The following is an 11,526-nucleotide window of genomic DNA, read 5'->3' as shown; positions in this document are numbered from 1 at the left end:
GGTAATAACGGCGCGGTCATAGAATTACATTTCAATAGCCGGCATTCAAGGCTCGCGAGAGACCACTGCGCGCCTCCAAAATCCCACTTCGGAGCGGACGGAGCGGAGGCGAGGCCGCGGCTGTCGCCGGGCGAGGGCGGACGATATGATCAGAGAGTCAGAGAGCGATAATATTGACGGGTTACTTTCACGGCTGCTTCGCGCCGATAATTCATCCGACCCGACCGAGGCAGCGAGAGGCGGAATTAACGCGAGCGAGCGCGCAGTGCTCTCTTGGGCCGAAGGACGGAATCGTCCGGTCCGCAATGGCCTTCGCCATGGCTGCCGAGGACACACGATGTCCGAGGAAACTAATAACCACGAGTGGGGCGCATTCGTGCGGCCCGCGAGTGTCCGCGACGCGCTTCACGAGAACAACGGCGGCCAGTTCGAATCGAGCGGGCGAAACGCTCTCTCGTTATGCGATATTCGCCGATATTTGCCCGGCGAGCGAATCGCGGTGAATCGCGCTAACGAATGAGCGAACGAGCAGTAATTGACGAGGCAGCGGCGGGGAACTCGCGAGGAGCGCGCGAGGCGCGTCCTTTGATCAGTCCTGTCTATAATTCGAAGGACGCGCGCGGCGACACAACGCCGTCATTACCGCCAAAGTAGGCGCCGCTAATTAGAGCCGCGACTTCGGGCCGCTCGCGTTGCCGTCGAATCGCATTTTACTCGCGACTGTAGCGAGCCACGAGCCATTCGGATCGATCGTGCGCGCCGCTTTGGCAGATACCAACTCCCCCGGCAACCCCAACTCGCGCGCGCGCGAGCTTCCACGGGGGAGGATGGTGGTGTTCGCCGAAAATGAGAGCCGCTGTTGTTTCACGTATCATTCCGGGCTAATGCAAACGCCTGAATATTTTACACACACACACACACACAGAGGCCAAGTGTTAATACGCTCGCGCTCGGTTTCTCTGTTTCCCTTCCTCCGGGCGAGGGCCAAACGAGCAATAACTGAGACGTTGAGCCGCATGATCTCATGCGCTCGACGATAAAACGCAGCAGGAGCGACTGGCAATGTTATCAGCGTGTGCGCGTGCGCGCCCCCGTAACTCATGTAACCCGAGCTATCATCTCCGGTCGCCGAACGACTGCAATTTCCAACGCCGCGCACCTGTGGACGTTGGATACTTACGGAACAAGCGCAACTATCCGGCCGTGCTTCTCGTGCTCGGTAATAGTTCAAAGGGCCGCGGTGGACCTCGTCAATTATACCGCGCCGAATCGCTATTTCCGTGCGAACAGCCCCGGCGAATAGCCGTGTGCGTACAGCTCGGTCTCTGCAGCTCCCCCTGTCCTCTCCCCCCCCTCCCTCTCTCTCTCTCTCTCTCTCTCTCTCTCTCTCTCTCTCTCTCTCTCTCTCTCTCTCTCTCTCTCTGGCCGAGTGTTACGCACAGGTGCGCGAGCGCCGAGAAAATGCCAGGTATTTATTTGTCGAAGTATCGAGGCAGCCGCTTGATGTTATAACGGGTACTTCTGGTCAGCAATTTTACACGATCATTGCGAACTCTTCGCCCCGAGTAGTCATCCCGACGTATCCCGACGTAGTATCATGTACACGGCTCGCGATACGGCGGCTTTCACAAGGCTCTTCGTGCGTTGCTCGACATTTCTCGATAACGTCGTTAATGCGTAAATACCGCCGTTAATGATGGCGGGAACGCAAAGCGCGTTGGCGTGTCTCGCGCGTCTTGCGCGTTTCTTCGTTCGCGCGCGAGAAGAACCGCGCCGGAGGAGAATGCACGCACGCACGCGCGCGCGCGCCTGTGCGGCGAAAATCAGCGAAACTGATTAGCAGGGCTCGAGTGTACGGGAAAATCTCCAAATCGCATTTCTGCCGGGGCACGCTACGCGGGTAATGAAAGAAGCAGGAGCAAAAAGAGGAAAGGAGACAACAGAGGGCGCGCGCAAGTCGATTTCAGTCTGTTCTCGTTAAGCTACATGCAAATTTAGCGACCAAAGTTGGAAGGGGCAGGGGAAACTTGAGGGAGGATTTGATCGAACTGAAGAAAAAAGATAGCGCGAGAACTCTCGGATCGGAAAGGCGAGCAAAAAGTCACAGTTAAAGCTAATTACAACGGGGTCTTGCAAAAAACTGCAGATTCCACCTCCCCTCCCTCCCGCCCCCTCTCTTCTTCCTACTTACCGATCCATCTTCCCGGGGGGAAGCGGGCCCGAAGCGCGCGAACAAAGTTCCGCTTGTGAATTGTGAACGACGCGCGGACGCGCGCCGGCACTCTGTTGCTCTTTTCTCGGGCGAAAGCCCGATCGCAGGAAATATCACGCTTGAGATTTCCAGTTTACCGATAATCAAACGTTACGGTAGACGCATGTATAAGCGATAGGCGCGCTCCGCGTGTGTGTGTGTGTGTGTGTGTGTGTCGCCGATATCGATACGCACGATACAAAGTGCCGGAGAAATTAAATATCGCCGGTACGGTTGATGCAATATTTAATTTCTGGAGCACGCGCCGGGCGCGCGCGCGCGCGTGTTTCCGTTAAATTTTCGATCATATTAATAACATGCTTCATAAAACAGCGCGATCGAATTATGATATTCGACGATATGCAGTTACTCAAAGCTTCAATATTTCATCAGCGCGCAGGCATCGAATATTAATTGGAATTCAGCCGATGATACCCGCGCATCAACTCTCTCTCTCTCTCTCTTCGCGCGACTAACATTAATCCCCCCTCTCCCATTTCCCTGTCCATGTTTCTCCCAACGTCCCGGAGGTTCGTTGCGTCGGAGAGGAAAACGATGTACGCGCGCGGGTGCGCGGTCTGACGAGGGGAGACGAGGGAGCGTAAGAAAATTCGTCATCTTGCTCGAATTTCGTTATTTCTCAAACCACTCTTTCGCTCTCTTCTTTCCCCAGATCTACTCACTCGCCTTATCTCGCCCGGCAATTCATCATCCGACTCATTGCAAGGTTTCATCCGAATGTCGGAATGTCGCAGTCGTCGTCACACGATACTCATTTACACGATCAAGGCGCAAGAATAGTTGCTGGCCGAAGGACGGAGGAGCGGAGGAGCGGGGGAGAGGCGAAGGTAGCAATAATCTCGCCGTCATCGCCGCGGAAATTCCGACGTTAAACACAATCACGAATCTCATTCGAGGTTTCTCTCTATCCCGCTTCCATTTTCTAAATATTCTCCTTATATTCCGCCTGATGCACCCAATCCCGCTCTGCGCCCGCGGGGACGGGCGATTCCTAGGGAACGCAACTGGGAGCTCGAGCGGCGGACAGCCGAAAGGGACGCTCGCGGCTCGGCAGTTACTTTTCCTACACATCGTTTGCATACTATTTGTGTAAGCAGCAATGCATATGCATGCGGTGCATCCGCCAGAGAGGGAGTCGCTGCAATTGGATTATTCGGCGGGCCGAGCGGATAGAGCGGTTATAATGGAGAGAGCGTAGTAATATCGCGTAATTAGCGACGGCGAGCGTCGCGCTAGATGCTCGCTCCGATTATATATCGATATCCGCGCGCGCGGATGATAATGCGCATCGCGATAATCCACTTATAATCTCTCTCTCTCTGCCGGGTTCAAGAAATTAAAAATTTCCAAGAGCACAGGGAGAAAGAAGGCAAATTGGGCGGGGGAGGGGGAGGAGGGAAAGAAGAGAGAGAGAGAGAGAGAAAGCGGAGGAGAAAGAAAGAGCCGGGGCGGAAGTTGCCGATAAAAATCCGCCTTTGGACGGCGCATCTGTAGCGCGCGCCAAACGTATCAGATTTCTCAAGCTGAAACAACGCTTCGCGCTATTCACGCGAGGGGAGCGCGTACTTTTTCTTTTTATAATAGGGCACGTTTAGCGCTAGACGTTAAATCAGAACACACACACACACACACACACACAACGAGATACCGAGAGCGAGAGAAGGCACGAAAGAAAAAAAGCTCAGTTTGCACAAGCGATTAGGAAGCAAACGAAAGCTCACGGTTCAGAAACAATACCTCTGTTATCGCGAGAGCGGAAACATTCGCCTGCGCATCCGGCTGCTTCAAAGCGCGCTTGAAATAACCGAGAACAATCGATTGCGAATAGAAAGCCTCCTACAGAAGAGAGTCTCTTTCTCTCTCTGTCCCCGGCGGCCGGGGGGTTTTCATCTGCCACCCGGATAACGGAAAATCAGTCGCGCGAGTAGAATACTTGCTTTTTCCCGCTTAACAACGTGATAATGCGCACGCGGCAATGAGAGAGAGAGAGAGAGAGAGAGAGAGAGAGCCGTTCCAAGTGCGATTCTCGAGAGCGCGCACTACCGGACGGAGCGCGCGCAGTCTCTCTCTCTCTCTCGTCGTTCCGTTCATCGAACTTGGTCGGCTCGCTGTTTCCAGTCCATCATGCGTGAGACGGAATACCGGAAGCTCGGAGGTCGCGTTATCGAGCTGATACCTGAAGGCAGTATCAAATCAGCTTTACGATATCCTCCCCGTGTACTCCTGTGTCAATCGATGGAGATTCCAGCACGGATAGATTCGCGTACGCGTCGTCAAGCCTCCGCGCGCGCGCGCGCGCGCGCGCGGGTAATAGATTCCCTGCGGGAAAATCAGATTCCGCGAGTTGCTTCGTCGATTTTGCGACACAGCCAGCCCCCCCCTCCCCTCCCCCGCGCACTCTCGTCGTCTCTTCACACACTCGATCGCCCTCGATATTCTTCGGCCGACGTGGAATTCACCGCACGAAGCGATCGGTCATGCGGACGAGTCGCTCGGACGGTATCTCAAAAGAGCGCGCGCGCGCGTGCGCGCACTCTAATTCGGCTTTGGCAATTTTCAGAGTCGTTGGAATGCAAATTTCACATATTTCCATCTTTTCCAGCCGGCGACGATACACGCGGCTGGCCGAAGCCGGAGCTTTACGATATTACTGATACGTGAGCGGAATTCTCCCCGTCGCGCGTGTAATCCGCGACCTTCGGTCCATTCTTCCCCGGAATGCTCCGACTACTGCTTAATTGCGCACGCGAGAGAGAGATCGGATCTTCTCGAGACGTTCCCTCCTCGGTATTTCGTTATTTTGTTAATAACGTCTCTCCTCGCTCAAGCGCATCGGTCCGATTTGAGAATTCCGTGCATACGTACGGGGATTATAACGTCGCTGCATTCCCAGCCGCCGCCGTCCGCGCCGCCCGCCCGACTCCGCGCAAAAATGGTGAAATGCGAGGCGTCGGGGGGATGGGGAGTCGTCGACGGCCGCGTCGCGAGGAAGATTAAACGGGCTCGCCGGTGATAAAAGGCGAGACACGTACAAAGGTAACGCCGCGCGGACGCAACGATCTGTCTCAATAGAATACTCACGAGACGTATCATCGGTCCAACGGGTTAGAAGTAATTTCGAAGAAAACGGATGGGAGCTATAACGAGAGAGCGCGAGTAGCTTCATTCCATTTCTTCGGCTCGTTTCGGAAAATCCACTGCGCGAGAGTGCCGACTGTTTCCCGGCTGAGCGTGGGCCAAGAAACTATCTGTCGATAGTCTGGGCGAATTGAAAAAGGTAGGGATCGACTATCCAGACTATCGCGGGAGCTTGATGACATTAGGTCGGAGTTAGATTCAAACGTGACGCGCGAGAGCAGCGCTCTTACCTCGCGATGTCTTCATCATACTTTATTCAAATCTCCGCGAGGTACTCTTCAACCCTTCAACCCTTCGTTGCAGCCGCACGTCTGACGAGCGAACTGTTGCTATAAATCCGTGCGCGTGTAACCGAATCGAAAATTTTCCGACGCTCGTTGATTGTCTTGTGCGTCTTTCAGAAAAGAAAAAAAAGAAGAAACGCTGTCGGAGGGAGGAATCGCGCGAAATAATTGCAGGCGGTGGATGTAAAGTGAACTGCATGAAGACCGAATCGACCGAAGGAAACGAAGTTACGCGTTGAAGGTGCGATGAAGAAGCGCGAACTTGTCTATCTCGGCAGTTCTCGCTCGGCCGCTTCTTAACGAATCGAGCACTCGCGGGATTATCGCGCTTTCACGTCTCCCGTCGACCGTCCGCGGCGGGACGGAGCTTGAGTCTAATTTGAGACAAAGTCCTGAATCCGAATGCACCTGCGAGAGTCTAACGACTAAGCGTTCGCGGAGCATTCGCGCGCGAGTGAGCGAGCGTTTTCCCCGATGGCCGCACTCGCTCCGCTACTTTAAAACTCCGCTTTCAAAAGTTTACGAGTTATTTGAGGCGCGCTCTCCCTCTTTCTCTCTCTTGTACAATCATTATTCTCTCTCTTTATCCCCTCCCTCTCTCTCTCTCTCTCTCTCTCTCTCTCTCTCTCTCTCTCTCTCTCTCTCTCTCTCTCTCTCGATATTGCCCAGGACGCTGCCATTGTCGCGAACATAGTTCTTAACAGTTTCATCGTTACCGCTGTCGTGCTTCACGTAATTTAGAACACGGCTCGGACTAGCTCGGAAATCTCGTTCGCGACTTTCGTCCGTCGAAGTTTGGTTTTATGCGCGCGCATTCCTCAGGGGTAATGTCCCGAGCGCAGCGATAGTACGATAGACGTTTAAGGGAATCAGCCGAAATATATCCATCGGATACACTTCACGGTTGTCGCTCCCCAATTTTTCTCGGGCGCATTTTCCGAATGGACGATCGAGCGAGTGGAGAAGGAAAAAATGTGTCGTGTATATCCTGCATATCGAAGAACGGGTTATCACGATGATAACCGCTAGTCCAATTACGCGATCTCCGATCTAGCTACGCCGCGGTTGAGAAGGTTGCACGCGATAGCCGATAGTTCTCCAAGTAACAAAGCATGTTCCCCACTTTTCCCCGCGAAGCCCCTCCCTCTACCAGGCTTCGGTGCGGGCTAGCTCGAGAAGCGTAAGTTTCGCCAGAAATTTGAGGACCTGGTTCAACTACCTGGCTCTGTGCCAGCCTCAGTTTAATTAATGACGTTAGTTTATCCGGCGCTCGACGGACAGCCTCGATCGAGGGCGAGCGCTCTCCTGTCGACGGAGCTACTTCGATTTCTTCCGCGTTCGCGCGTGTAGAGACACGTTCATGTGAAACAGAGAAAACTGTCAGAGAGAGAGAGAGAGAGAGAGAGAGAGAGAGGAGAGGAGAGGAGGGGGCCTCTGTCCCTGAACAAAGGAGATTTTATTCGCTTCTCCAAGATGGATTGTTATTTTAAAAAATTCTCCATCTACAAACGCTTAACGGGATAATCGATATTCGAAGGGTCAGACGACCTCAAAGATCCCCTTTGATATATTTTTGACATGAGATATCCGATGCGAGAGACACAGAGAGAGACGCGGGACGATTTCGACGACGATTCCCAGCTCCGACGATGTTTTCAGCGCGGTTTGACGCAGCGACGATCAAAGAGCGTCGACGTAATAGCTTTCGCCGGGTCTTTCTTAAATTCCAAGTCGCGTCTTCGCAACGATGCGGAGAATCGCGCGACAAAGAGAGCTCGCTCTCCCTGCGAAGCGAGCGAACGAACGAACGAACGAACGAACGAACCAACTTTCGAACGAACAAACGAGAAATCCACTTCTCGCAATCGGCGAACAAGACGCGAACTAATTGCGCGTCAAACCGTTCTCAATTTTCGTCGACGATTATCACAAAGCCGTAGCAAAAAGTCCGACAGTCCGGAAACCGCGCTTCTATTCAATTAATGCAGCGCAGCGGCGGCTGCATAGTATTAAGTTCGCCGTTTTTATATCGCGTCCGCAAACTCATTATTTCAAGCATCTCGGTACTGTTCGTTTCGCGAGTACGCGTGGGTGGAGCTCTCTCTCTCTCTCTCTCTCTCTCTCTCTCTCTCTCTCTCTCTCTCCCTCTCTCTCTCTCCACCGGAATTGGAGTGGAATGTATTTAATTAACGAAAATACGGGGGGCGGTAACCGAAATTTGAATTCCGCGAGACTTAATGAGAGAGCGTACCGTTTCCGGCGACGAATATTATTTAAAGAGGCCGCTGACTCGGGACGGAATCCATTGCGGTGCTTTACATAGGATTACTTAATAATTTACAATTCGCTTTCGTGTCGGACGGCTGTTTGACGGCTTAACGTGCTTTTCGGCCCCGGGACCGCCGCGAGGTTTATTAAATTCCACGGGCGAAAAATGAGACGCCCGTCCATGAGACTTGCAGAAGTGAGCGCGAACACGAGAGCGAGCGTGCGCGCTTCTTTCTTCCTTCCTTCCGCGCGCGCGCTCCTCTTCGCGTCGCGTTTCTATCACGGGGTGTAATTCCCCGGCGAATGCAACCCCGAGAATTTTGACATATCATGCTCCCACGATAATTCCTTTTCTCGAATATCGGATACGCGGGTAACGAAGTTCGTGATACTTCGTGTGCATCGGGGAGTCGTGTGCGAGCTTCGATCGATACGTATCGAGAAGATAATTACATTTCAGGCGTCCGTAATCGAGAGAAACGTACACGATGTCACATACAGTAAAGTCGATACAAACTCGTCTAACAGAATCTCGTCTCTTCTCGGCGAGAACTTACCTCGTCGGTCGTTCACCAACATGCTGGAGTCGGCCGCGGAACGACGCAACGACTACGCTTTAACACGTTCATCTGACAAGCGGGAAACATTCGGTATAAATTCGGCCGAACAACGTATCGGCTTACGCCACGCCGCGATGCGTTCGCTCTTCGCGCGCGCTCAGTCGTACCGTTGACGCTTCGGTGTCAATTTGCGCGCGATGACCTTAAGGTCGCGATACGCGCTCTGAGCGACGTAAATCCAGTCAATTTCCTGACCGCTTTCCGTCCTACGGTGTCAGCATAATCCACTCGAGCGAGACCGATAGTGTCAGCCGTACGTACGGGGGGACATTTTGAAAGCGCGCCGCATCGCGACGCGGCGCGGCGCGGCGCGGCGCGACGCGACGCGCCAGCGAAAGCCATCGGAATGATGTACGGGAACGCCCAAGAACGTCAATCCGCTGTGAATGATATGTTGGGAATGAGGATCGGTATCGCATTAACTCGCGGATCGTCCAATGCGAACGCGCGCGAGTGCGACCAGCAGATTCGCCGACGGCGACCGCTCGCGAAAAGCTGGTCTCCGCGGTTCTCGCTTCATTTCTTTCCCCTGTGGAACGACGCTCCGCTCTCGTTCAAGCATGACAATAAACGACGAAATGTGAGTAAACGACAAATACCGTCATCGCTGTCAAAACGTGTGTCTGAGCGACGCTTGGCGGTAAAAGCACACGCGCAAAATTGCCTTTACGCGCTCGGCGACGGTCGACAGATGTGCAAGGATGTCGTTTCGTTATTTGCATCTTTTAACCATGCGCACTCTCTTCGTTAGACGTAACGCCGAATAAATACCGGACGAAACCGCGCCTTCCGCCGGCGGTGAGAGAGAGAGAGAGAGAGAGAGAGAGAGAGAGAGAGAGAGAGAGAGAGAGAGAGAGAGAGAGAGAGAGAGAGAGAGAGAGAGAGAGAGAGAGAGAGAGAGGGGAAGGTTACAGCACAGTTGGAGCAGCGTCGCGGAAAAGTGACTTCCAATGATACCCACTCTGTAGCTCAGGTCGAAGCCCGAGCGTTCCCAGGCCGCGGCAGCACCGCGGGGTCTCGTAAAAATATTAATACGCGCACAAGCACGCGTACAAATGACCAATAAAACGGAAGAGATCGCGCGAGTCGAGCGAAAGATGCGCGTACGAACGAGAGGAAGGAGAATACACGTGTATATATCAGACGCGCGGAGCAACCTCTTGCGGCAGCGTTGTAACACTTCTCCCATAAAGACGTTAATGCTTGGACAAGTGCGCGAGTGAGTAACTCGTAAGGAAAGAAGACGAGAGCAAAAAGAGAGAGGGAGAGAGAGAGAGAGAGAGAGAGAAGGGGGCGTGAGAGGGAGACGGAGGGACAGCGGAGAAGCGTCGTGTAAGTAATGACGAGCGAAGGCTCGGGCGCGAGTAAGAAGCGCGGAAATAAAAAATGAACGAAAGTGGAGACAGAAAGGGAAGAAATAAAAGAACGGACGCGCGTACGCGCGCCGGCGGGAAAAAGGAGAAGAGAGAGTGAGAGAGAGAGAGAGAGAGAGAGAGAGAGAGAGAAAAGGGAAAAAAATGCCGCTGCGCGAGCGGGAATGAGGGCGCGAGCGATGAAATATGTGCGTTCGAGTGCAACGCGCGGCGCAACCGCAACTTCGGTGCACCGCATTTTCCAGCGGCGAGTTTTGTGCGTGCGCGTTCGAGGATATTTACGATCTGCGGCTTGCGGCGTATCGATTCGCACGCGCGCGCGCATATACATCGCTCGATGCAGGCCGCGCGAGCTCGATCGGACTCGCGTGCTCAAAATAAACGGACGCCCGTTTCGCATTCGAGTAATCGCGTGAATTGAAATTTCTCCCGGGAGAGTCCGCTGGGGGCCGTCCAACTTTCGCGTCCAACGTCGCGCGAGAACGCTCGCTATCTTTCGCTCCCTCTTCCCTCCGCCTCTCTCTCTCTCTCTCTCTCTTTCGTTTTGCCTTTCTCTTTCGCACAGCCGAGTAATCAAACGGAAGACAAACGCAAAGAGAAAGAGGCGTAGCGGAACACACGGGGCTAACGTGTGCGCGCTGTGTGACAATCTCCTCCGTGGCGTCTCTCTCTCTCTCTCTCTCTCTCGCGCACGCGCGCGCGGTGCAGCGCGGAACTTATTTAAAAAGGGAAATTGTGTCCGTTCAATTATGAAGCTCGTTAAAGAGGGAGAGACATATTATCATATATGATAAAGAGGGAAAGAGAGCGGGAGGGGGAGAAAGAGACTGCAGTAGCGGATTGATTTAACGAGGCAAGGAACAAGGGTAATATTTAACGCGTTCTCTTAACATAGCGCCCTTAAATTATCCGATATTCATCGCGCCGCGCCGGGTACTCGAGAGCGGGCGGGTGGATTTTAATTAACATCGACGGCCGCGTCGAGATTCGTATCGCGGTGAAAAAGAACGGTGCCGTCGCACAAACTCTCGAATTATCTCGGAGCATCCACCGATCCGGCGAGACAAAGAGTGAGGAAACGGAGTACGACAAAGGGTGGTCCACGAGCGAGCTTCTTCGGAATGGAGGATGCCGGCAATTATAGAGACTGCCTCGCCTGCGGGAAACGTCTTAACGTTTTCTCCAGTAATTGCGTCGTATCACCCCTCCTCTCCCTTCCCTTTCTCCCTCTTCTACCCCGTCCCCACCTTGGAAAATAAAGAAGAACAATCGGACAAAATAGAGCAAGGATGCGGAGCGGCGCTAGAAAGAAAGAGAAGTAGGCAGAGATGGGAGAGAGTGGTGGTGCGAACGAAGGTGGGAGGGAACGAGCGAAAACTGAGGAAATCGCGAAAGAGGGAAAGAAATTACGGGAAACAAAGGGATGGAGGAAGGGGAGGGACGACAGGGCCGGAGGCCGCAAATCGTCGGCCATCCTCTCGAAGGGGTGCTTTCCGCTTCGTCAAGCGTTCCGTCACTCAGACCAGAACGAATTCCACCCTCCCCTCGCTCGTACCCCCCCCCTCCCCCGA

The sequence above is a fragment of the Harpegnathos saltator genome, unplaced genomic scaffold, assembly GCF_003227715.2.
Source record: "Harpegnathos saltator strain DR-91 unplaced genomic scaffold, Hsal_v8.6 scaffold20, whole genome shotgun sequence".
In the NCBI taxonomy this organism is placed as follows: domain Eukaryota; kingdom Metazoa; phylum Arthropoda; class Insecta; order Hymenoptera; family Formicidae; genus Harpegnathos; species Harpegnathos saltator.
This window is presented reverse-complemented; position numbering follows the sequence as displayed.